The 11801-nt window shown below is 34.3% G+C and overlaps 1 long non-coding RNA gene across 4 annotated transcripts; it reads left to right on the top strand.

The window, feature by feature from the left end:
* Positions 1-8010: 8010 nt before the first annotated feature.
* Positions 8011-10651, top strand: LOC139897705 (uncharacterized). Of its 4 annotated transcripts, none has more exons than XR_011776748.1 (4): positions 8011-8213; positions 8752-8868; positions 9118-9343; positions 9825-10651. It is a non-coding gene; the product is annotated as an uncharacterized lncRNA (long non-coding RNA). The 4 variants fall into 4 exon arrangements; XR_011776749.1 differs by having other exon boundaries at positions 9097-9343; XR_011776747.1 differs by having other exon boundaries at positions 8752-9343; positions 9825-9940; positions 10184-10651.
* Positions 10652-11801: the final 1150 nt, after the last annotated feature.

Genomic DNA, 11801 nt, shown 5'->3' with positions numbered 1-11801 from the left:
ATTTATTGTGATGCATCAAAGCAAGGTCTCGGTTGTGTATTAATGCAACGAACGAAGGTGATTGCTTATGCGTCTAGACAATTGAAGATTCACGAACAAAATTATACGATGCATGATTTGGAATTAGGCACAGTTGTTTTTGCATTAAAGACTTGGAGGCACTACTTATATGGGGTCAAAAGTATTATATATACCGACCACAAAAGTCTTCAACACATATTTAATCAGAAACAACTGAATATGAGGCAGCGTAGGTGGATTGAATTATTGAATGATTACGACTTTGAGATTCGTTACCACCCGGGGAAGGCAAATGTGGTAGCCGACGCCTTGAGCAGGAAGGACAGAGAACCCATTCGAGTAAAATCTATGAATATAATGATTCACAATAACCTTACTACTCAAATAAAGGAGGTGCAACAAAGAGTTTTAAAAGAGGGAAATTTAAAGGATGAAATACCCAAAGGATCAGAGAAGCATCTTAATATTCGGGAAGACGGAACCCGGTATAGGGCTGAAAGGATTTGGGTACCAAAATTTGGGGATATGAGAGAAATGGTACTTAGAGAAGCTCATAAAACCAGATACTCAATACATCCTTGAACGGGGAAGATGTACAAGGATCTTAAGAAACATTTTTGATGGCCAGGTATGAAAGCCGATATTGCTAAATATGTAGGAGAATGTTTGATGTGTTCTAAGGTCAAAGCTGAACATCAGAAACCATCAGGTCTACTACAACAACCTGAAATCCCGGAATGGAAATGGGAAAACATTACCATGGATTTCATCACTAAATTGCCAAGGACTGCAAGTGGTTTTGATACTATTTGGGTAATAGTTGATCGTCTCACCAAATCAGCACACTTCCTGCCAATAAGAGAAGATGACAAGATGGAGAAGTTAGCACGACTGTATTTGAAGGAAGTCGTCTCCAGACATGGAATACCAATCTCTATTATCTCTGATAGGGATGGCAGATTTATTTCAAGATTCTGGCAGACATTACAGCAAGCATTAGGAACTCGTCTAGACATGAGTACTGCCTATCATCCACAAACTGATGGGCAGAGTGAAAGGACGATACAAACGCTTGAAGACATGCTACGAGCATGTGTTATTGATTTCAGAAACAGTTGGGATCGACATCTACCGTTAGCAGAATTTTCCTACAACAACAGCTATCATTCAAGCATTTAGATGGCGTCGTTTGAAGCACTTTATGGTAGAAAGTGCAGGTCTCCGATTTGTTGGAGTGAAGTGGGGGATAGACAGATTACGGGTCCGGAGATAATACAAGAAACTACCGAGAAGATCATCCAAATTCAACAACGGTTGAAAACCGCCCAAAGTCGACAAAAGAGCTACGCCGACATTAAAAGAAAAGATATAGAATTTGAAATTAGAGAGATGGTCATGCTTAAGGTTGCACCTTGGAAAGGCGTTGTTCGATTTGGTAAACGAGGTAAATTAAATCCAAGGTATATTGGACCATTCAAGATTATTGATCGTGTCAGACCAGTAGCTTACCGACTTGAGTTACCTCAACAACTCGTAGCTGTACATAACACTTTCCACGTCTCGAATTTGAAGAAATGTTTTGCTAAAGAAGATCTCACTATTCCGTTAGACGAAATCCAAATCAACGAAAAACTTCAATTCATTGAAGAACCCGTCGAAATAATGGATCGTGAGGTTAAAAGACTTAAACAAAAAAAGATACCAATTGTTAAGGTTCGATGGAATGCTCGTAGAGGACCCGAGTTCACCTGGGAACGAGAAGATCAGATGAAGAAGAAATACCCGCACTTATTTCTAGAAGATACGTCAACACCTCCAACTGCTTAAAATTTCGGGACGAAATTTATTTAACGGGTAGGTACTGTAGTGACCCGGACTTTTCCATGTTTATATATATTAAATGAAATTGTTATTTACATGATTAAGTGTTTCCAACATGTTAAGCAATCAAACTTGTTAAGACTTGATTAATTGAAATAGGTTTCATATAGACAATTGACCACCCAAGTTGACCGGTGATTCACGAACGTTAAAACTTGTAAAAACTATATGATGACATATATATGGATATATATATATATATATATATATATATATATATATATATATATATATATATATATATATATATATATATATATATATATATATATATATATATATATATAGTTAACATGATATTATGATAAGTAAACATATCATTAGGTATATTAACAATGAACTACATATGTAAAAGCAAGACTACTAACTTAATGATTTTGAAACGAGACATATATGTAACGATTATCGTTGTAACGACATTTAATGTATATATATCATATTAAGAGATATTCATACATCATATTATCATGATAATATAATAATTTAAAATCTCATTTGATATTATAAACATTGGGTTAACAACATTTAACAAGATCGTTAACCTAAAGGTTTCAAAACAACACTTACATGTAACGACTAACGATGACTTAACGACTCAGTTAAAATGTATATACATGTAGTGTTTTAATATGTATTCATACACTTTTGAAAGACTTCAAGACACTTATCAAAATACTTCTACTTAACAAAAATGCTTACAATTACATCCTCGTTCAGTTTCATCAACAATTCTACTCGTATGCACCCGTATTCGTACTCGTACAATACACAGCTTTTAGATGTATGTACTATTGGTATATACACTCCAATGATCAGCTCTTAGCAGCCCATGTGAGTCACCTAACACATGTGGGAACCATCATTTGGCAACTAGTATGAAATATCTCATAAAATTACAAAAATATGAGTAATCATTCATGACTTATTTACATGAAAACAAAATTACATATCCTTTATATCTAATCCATACACCAACGACCAAAAACACCTACAAATACTTTCATTCTTCAATTTTCTTCATCTAATTGATCTCTTTCAAGTTCTATCTTCAAGTTCTAAGTGTTCTTCAAAAATTCTATAAGTTCTAGTTTCATAAAATCAAGAATACTTCCAAGTTTGCTAGCTTACTTCTAATCTTGTAGAGTGATCATCCAACCTCAAGAAATCTTTCTTATTTACAGTAATATATCTTTCTAATACAAGGTAATACTCATATTCAAACTTTGATTCAATTTCTATAACTATAACAATCTTATTTCGAGTGGAAATCTTACTTGAACTTGTTTTCGTGTCATGATTCTGCTTCAAGAACTTTCAAGTCATCCAAGGATCCTTTGAAGCTAGATCCATTTTTCTCATTTCCAGTAGCTTTATCCAGAAAACTTGAGGTAGTAATGATGTTCATAACATCATTCGATTCATACATATAAAGCTATCTTATTCGAAGGTTTAAACTTGTAATCACTAGAACATAGTTTAGTTAATTCTAAACTTGTTCGCAAACAAAAGTTAATCCTTATAACTTGACTTTTAAAATCAACTAAACACATGTTCTATATCTATATGATATGCTAACTTAATGATTTAAAACCTGGAAACACGAAGAACACTGTAAAACCGGACATACGCCGTCGTAGTAACACAGCGGGCTGTTTTGGGTTAGTTAATTAAAAACTATGATAAACTTTGATTTAAAAGTTGTTCTTCTGGGAAAATGATTTTTCTTATGAACATGAAACTATATCCAAAAATCATGATTAAACTCAAAGTGGAAGTATGTTTTCTAAAATGGTCATCTAGACGTCGTTCTTTCGACTGAAATGACTACCTTTACAAAAACGACTTTTAACTTATATTTCAGACTATAAACCTATACTTTTTCTGTTTAGATTCATAAAATAGAGTTCAATATGAAACCATAGCAATTTGATTCACTCAAAACGGATTTAAAATGAAGAAGTTATGGGTAAAACAAGATTGGATAATTTTTCTTGTTGTAGCAACGTGAAATTTGGTAACAAATCTATATTAATCATATCCTAGCTAACTTATATTGTATTATACATGTATTTTAATATATTATGTAATCTTGGGATACCATAGACACGTATGCAAATGTTTTGACATATCATATCGACCCATGTGTATATATTATTTGGAACAACCATAGACACTCTATATGCAGTAATGTGGGAGTTAGCTATACAGGGTTGAGGTTGATTTCAAAAATATATATACTTTGAGTTGTGATCTAGCCTGAGACGTGTATACACTGGGTCGTGGATTGATTCAAGATAATATATATCAATTTTTTCTGTACATCTAACGTTGGACAACTAGTTGTAGGTTACTAACGAGGACAGCTGACTTAATAAACTTAAAACATCAAAATATATTAAAAGTGTTGTAAATATATTTTGAATATACTTTGATATATATGTACATATTTGTTATAGGTTCGTGAATCGACCAGTGGCCAAGTCTTACTTCCCGACGAAGTAAAAATCTGTGAAAGTGAGTTATAGTCCCACTTTTAAAATCTAATATTTTTGGGATGAGAATACATGCAGGTTTTATAAATGATTTACAAAATAGACACAAGTACGTGAAACTACATTCTATGGTTGAATTATCAAAATCGAATATGCCCCTTTTTATTAAGTCTGGTAATCTAAGAATTAGGGAACAGACACCCTAATTGACGCGAATCCTAAAGATAGATCTATTGGGCCTAACAAACCCCATCCAAAGTACCGGATGCTTTAGTACTTCGAAATTTATATCATATTCGAAGGGTGTCCCGGAATGATGGGGATATTCATATATATATGCATCTTGTTAATGTCGGTTACCAGGTGTTCACCATTTGAATGAATTTTTATCTCTATGTATGAGATGTGTATTGAAATATGAAATCTTGTGGTCTATTGTTACAATTTGATATATATAGGTTAAACCTATAACTCACCAACATTTTTGTTGACGTTTAAAGCATGTTTATTCTCAGGTGAATACTAAGAGCTTCCGATGTTGCATACTAAAATAAGGACAAGATTTGGAGTCCATGTTTGTATGATATTGTGTAAAAACTGCATTCAAGAAACATATGTCGATGTAATATATTTCTATTGTAAACCATTATGTAATGGTCGTGTGTAAACAATATATTTTAGATTATCATTATTTGATAATCTACGTAATGTTTTTAAAACCTTTATTGATAAAATAAAGGTTATGGTTGTTTTAAAAATGAATGCAGTCTTTGAAAAACGTCTCATATAGAGGTCAAAACCTCGCAACGAAATCAATTAATATGGAACGTTTATAATCAATATGAACGGGACATTTCAGTAATAAGTCTTATGACATGTTATCTTTGTAAAACGTTATCTTTTTAATGAATGCAAATCAGTTTTCAAACAGCATATAGTGTTTGACCTTGTGATGATCCCGTTGTTGATGATCCGTATACGATGGTTTTGTACGGGGCGTCATACTATTTACCTTACCCAATATTTAACACAAAAAACTGACACACACGGTTATAAAATGTCAGAAATTGACATTGTCAAATTACAGTCAGATTGCACTTTTTAACCAAAAAGTGTCAAAGCCTGTGACGTCACAGTCACGGTTGGGAATGGTCTAACTAAGATCTATTACATATGCTACTATGCTAGGTTCTAGCTTCACTGGAAATTTTCAGATTCTTTATATGCTTTAGCCTTTAAAGATATATTTTACTACTATTTTATACGAGACATTTTCAAAAAGAAAAAATGTTTAGTAGTCTTCCTTAGTAGTTTTCCTCGTTATTTCTTCTCGTTGTTTCGTGCACCCTCATCGGTCGTCCATCTTCTCGAGAATATGCGCCGTAAGTTTTTTTGGGGCGGGTCGGGGATTGATACTAAACTTTCTTGGGTGAAATGGGATACTATACTATTACCTTACAACGAGGGCGGGCTTAATATTTGTTCTCTCAAATCCAAAAATTGGGCACTTTTGGGGAAATGGTGGTGGCGTTTCCGCACCGAAAGCAACTCACTTTGGGTCAATGTTATTAAGAGTATTTACGGGAGGGACGGGGGGCTGGGTACTTCTAATCAGAATATTGTTTCGAGACAGGTCACAACATGGAGAAACATCATCAATCTGGGTCACGATTTCCTCAAGAACGGCATCAACCTTGAAGACATCTTTACACATGATATTGGGTCAGGCGATGACATTAGTTTCTGGGATGAGCAATGGGTCGGTAACAGCTTACTTAGGCTACGGTTCCCTCGACTATTCAGACTTGATTCCAATCAAACGTGTACCGTAGCTGACAGGGTTTCAAAAACAGACGGGATTTGGGCCTTTCGATGGTCGTGGTGCAGACAACTCACGGGCAGACTAAACGAGGAAGTAGAAGCAATCACAAATCTGATCTCTCAACATGGTTCGATTGGTTCGGGTCAATCCTCATGGAAGTGTTCTCTCGACAGTCGCAACGTGTACTCCTCAAAGGCTATGGCAAACAAAATCGACAGCATCATTCTTCCAAGAACAAACGTGGGCGATGCAACAATTCGCAACAATTTGATCCCACAAAAAGTTGGAATCTTTGTATGGCGGGTCCTAAAAGGTAGAATAGCGGTGAAAGTGGAACTAGCAAAGCGGGGTATTGATTAGGGTTCATTACTTTGTCCAATCTGTAAGGACACCCCCGAATCAATTGACCACGCCTTATTATCGTGTAAACTTTCCAATGAAGTTTGGACAGGAATTCACAAATGGTGGAAGATCAACATTCCACCTGGGTTCGATTTGAAAATGGCACTTGCAAGCACAAACTACAGCAGCCTACCAACGCGATCCTGGAAAACCTGGCAAGCAATCATGTGGACGACATCATATATGCTATGGAAAAATAGGAACCAAAAAGTGTTCAACGATGACTCCTGGTGTTCGGCAAAAATCATAAGCGAGATCCAAGTCAAAACCTTCGAGTGGATCGGTAACCGTTCGAGAAAACTTCACAAAGATTGGCTCACATGGCTTCTTGACCCAATCAATCTTGTATCACCTCTTAACTTCGATCCGGGGTAAACGCTGGGCCAACATGCCAAACTAGATTTGCAAACGAGTTTGTAGTATAAGTAGACAACCTTGATTTCACTTGTATATATCGTGGTAGGTTTCGTGAACTATATTGTAACTATATATAATTCGTATATAATATATATTGCTTTTCAAAAAAAAAAAAAAAAAAAAAATGTTTGTACTTAAGTTTGAATACATAAATGCAAAAACAACTTAGCCAAAAAAATTGTTTTGTCTGGAGTTTTTGTACGCATGAATCCTTTCAAAATAGTCTTTATAAGTGTTCTTGTTTCACTCGTACCTTATAATAATCTCCGATACCTGATGAATTCACATCCAATTTGTTAGTGTAGTAATCCAATTTGAACAATGAAGAAAGCTAGATGAACAAAAGTTTAATTTCTATGCCAGAGAAACTAATAGCGTTACACTTTCAAAATTTTGGTGGATCGATTAGTGTTACCAGTTATTAATGTTTTGTAAAAAAAATAACTCTATGAATATCGATTGAGCCAAAGGTTCAAATGAAAATTACGAAAAGTTTAAAATTGCAATTTTTTTAGAAAATTTATAATTATTGAGATTTTTACATGATATTAACAAATTCAAATTTGAATGTCGGTGTAGATTACAAAATCAGTGTAGTTTTGGAAAATAGGTATAGAATGCTATTTATATTTTATATTTACATGTACACATTCATTAATTAAAGATATAAACATTTTTGGGGGATGATTCTAACGCACTCTTTTTTGATCCTCACACACCTATTTTAACGTTTTACTCTTCTAATAATACCTCATTTTTTTAAATTGGTGTGTGAGGATAAAAAAAGTGTGTGTTAAAATCATCCCCTTTTATAAAATGTACACACCTTAGCATATATTTTCTGGTTTTTAACTTTTGTGAGTCAATATTATACATATTACATTACATTTGAGCAAATTTTAAGCACTGTTCAACGACAGTAACTCCTCAACAGTAACAGTAACTAGGCCTTTTAATTCCAGTCAACTACATCTGCCAATTTTATAACCAAAAAAGGTTATTTTCCCCACAATTCCTGAATCTTCTTCCCATCTGCTCCGACTTCCCTTGAGGCCTTGACGCTACACCGTCACCTCTCTTCCCGCTTTCATCTTCTAATTTATAATATTGCACCACCCTACTTATTTACTCCATCAGATCATCCCAGAAGCTTCTCCATCACCAAGCTTCGTCGTCAGGTAATTAGGTTTTGATGATTATCCTTTGTAGTTCGATTGATCACCTGATTAATTTTTCGAATAATTAGGAGTCTTAATTAGGAGCGTCTTTATTTGATAATAACTTTTATCACGAGTTATTGATCAGTTAAAATTACTTTTATATTGTTAGTATATGCATAAAACAAAAAAAATTTATACTGTTTATATTTTGCTTTGCAAGTTTTTATCTTTATTTTTTATTTTTGCTGTTAAGGGTTGTCCTCGAGTTAGGTAAAGTGGTTGCTTCAGAATTTTTACTTATGGTGAATCTATTGAGTCTAAATTTTGAAGATTCACATATAGCAATTGAAAAAGAGTCAATTTTCATGTATTTAATTGAGTAATTCTCGACGTCAGTGTCACCGCCACAACCACCATCGCCTAGGTCTCAGGTGGCATTCTTCGCCGCCGTCATCCCCCGCGTAACCACCGTCGTGTTCGTCTCTTGCTATCCACTCCGTCGCAACCACCACACCCAAATATTAGGGTTTAATTTCCTTTACCCTTTTCAATTCAGAGTAATCGTCGGTGACAGAGTAGAGCAGAACAGAGCATCGGTGGTCAAAAACGGAAGGGCGGTAACTCTGAGCTGTAAATCTTCAAACTTTGCTTATACTAGCAGTGAAAATAATTGGTTAACACTTTTTTCCTTTCACTTTTAATTTTAATTACTATTACTACTACTGTAATATTTTATCTTATGATAATTTAAAAAAAGTGCTAATTTGTAAGTCTGTGCTATGCAATTTTTTATAATAATTTGATCAACAATTTTGATTTTTAACTTAGCAAAGTGTGGTTATTGATATTGATGATATGTACGATTCCATCTTAATGTGGTTTTACTTTACTATCTGCCAAGTATCTACATCATTTTTCTAAGGTTTTGGAGGCTGAGGTGTGTGAAGGCTGTTGAGGTGCACCATGGAGCATGAGGAGGTTTTTGGGGCTTAATTTGCTCTGGCTGTGAATGTTTACCATGGGGAGGTTATTAGGGTTCTTAGGGCGGGTGAGGTGCATTATGTGGAGGTATTTGAGGTGTTAATCTGTTAAGGTCGTGGAGGCTAAGGCGTGTGGAGACCAAATCGTGTCAACAAGCTATTGCTGAGGTATAAACTACAAAGTTCGTTCTGTTTGAAATTTATTTTACATGTTTATATATAATGTAGTATCCTTGGAATAACATCACAAGAACCCTCATAATGGTATGTGTTAGTACTATTTTATTTACATGGCTATTTCAACCCATTTTTCTAAGAGCAACGGGCTATAACTAAATAACAAGCAACTATTTGGTAAATGGGAATGATTTCAACAAGTATAGTTATTAAGTTATTCTCATGTTTTATCATTGATCATTGATGCTTTGGATTTTGTAGAGTTTTGGTTACTTTGAATGGATATTATAAATCATTCAGATAATTTTGAGTGTAGTTGTGTTTTTTGTGTGTTTGTGTACGTTGGTGGTCATGACTTGCGTTGTGCTATGAATTTCATTCATTTTATACCCGTGCGTTGTCTGCACGAAATGTGATTGTTTTGTATACTTTTGGTATCTTTTTTAATAGCTTTGTTTTCTGATATCTAAAGGTCTAACAAACAGCTGCTGTTCCGTTTCGCCCAAAGACATACTGGGCACCACCACGGGTGAAAGTCAGCGCCTGTTATCCGAGGTTGCAAGGTGTCTTCCCGTCCTCAGCTTGAAGGTATACACCATTTTTTGTCAATTCAAAGCAGTACATGTTGTGTATCGTGCTTGTATACTCTTTTATATTGTGCAACATAATCTTTTTGTGACCATATATTTTTTAGGGTCTGTTCCGTTTATATGGCCATATTAGTAGGGCATTTTAATTTAGTTGGTAATATCATATAGGTTTTAATCTTATAAATTTATACAGCACGTTTGATATAATTCCTTAATAAAATTTGTTGCTTTTCTTGATCAGGTTATACATAAGTGGAATTCAACGAGTAGGACATGGTATGCATTATATGTGCAAATGGATATGTATAGTACTCTTCACATGATAAATAGGACAAGTGAGAATTGATATAATAAGAACATATAATGCATACCACGTACATGATAAATATATAAGTGTGAATTGATAATAAGAACTGTTCGTATTTCATTTGTGGCCAACTTAATATTAACATCTTTTGTCTAAGTTAGCTATGTGTTAATATTACATTTTTAATTTGTTAAGCAAAAGCATTGTGTGTCCCTACATTTGCAGCTACTTACGATCAGTAATTTGATAGTAGCGCTGTTATATTTGGAGTTAGCTATATGTCGGTACGGGACATTCATTTCCGAAGCTACGCCTTGGTTGATGTTCTTTAATATATACCATTTTTGTTGTATGTTTAATGTTAGTTTATAATTTATGATGGTTGTTCCTTTTTGTTCTTCACCGGTGGCTGCCTTTCATAAATAGTTGAATAATTACTTTTGTTAACATATAACGCGTTTGACGATAAGATTTGTAGCTTGAAGCAACAGGATGGATGGACGTACGGAGTCAGCTGATAGAACAAAACTATAAGATGTCAACTATTTTTTTAACCTTATTTACCAAAGAGTTTGCATTCAGTTACATATTTTATGTTTCTATGTTTTTTGGTTTATATTGTTATGTAAACATTTTGTAAAGTACCATTGGAGACTAATATAATAGTAGATATGATAATCGTATTTTAGTCTTCATATAATTTTAGTGTTCATAGTGTATTGTTTTGTAGTCGTGAAAGGATTCCAGTACCATCATGATCCAGGCAGGTGGTCGCGGCAACGCCCGATTGACCACATGCTTGTTATAAACATTGAGTAGCATTTAGACTATTCCTAATTCTTACTGTGGTGTAGTCAAATTATGTACTTTTTGATGATAAAGTGGATTTTTGATTTGACTTTATTTGACATTCATTAACCCAAAAAAGTCAAGTTCTTGTGTCAAATATTGGTAAGGTGATGTGGTAAAATCTGATTGAAAATTGAAAGGAAAATAATAAATTAATTACAAAAATATATTAATATTAAATTAAAAAAATCATCCATTGGCTACTTTTGGCTTGACCCGTCCGTTACTTTTATAACTGACGGAGGCGTTAGTCAATTTCTGACGCTGCTTTAAAGTCGTCACCTTTCGTCAACTTCCACTTCCCCAGCTCATCTGACGAAGGCTTTTTGACGCTGCGATATAACCAGCCTTATACGTAATATGTTGCGTTTTAGTGTATATGTATATGTATATAAAATCATTAAATTAAAATTTATCGTAGTTATGTACATTTCGTTTCTAACTCCACTAATATCAACAATGTATGTCATTAGTTGTACTCGTTATTGTAACAACCCAAATCAATAACCAACCGATTACGCGAAACAATTTTTTTTTTTATAACAGTGGAGTGCGCCACGCACACCACCACAGGGTGCGCGGCGCGCACAGACCCCAAATCAGTTCTGTCCGGTTTTGCAAATTTTCAAATAATGATCTCTCACTTCCCGACATAATTAGACGAAACGCTTTTCACAACATGTTCTAATATGAAAAACTCATA

This window comes from Rutidosis leptorrhynchoides, chromosome 3 (genome assembly GCF_046630445.1).
Source record: "Rutidosis leptorrhynchoides isolate AG116_Rl617_1_P2 chromosome 3, CSIRO_AGI_Rlap_v1, whole genome shotgun sequence".
Classification (NCBI taxonomy): domain Eukaryota; kingdom Viridiplantae; phylum Streptophyta; class Magnoliopsida; order Asterales; family Asteraceae; genus Rutidosis; species Rutidosis leptorrhynchoides.
This window is presented reverse-complemented; position numbering and strand designations above follow the sequence as displayed.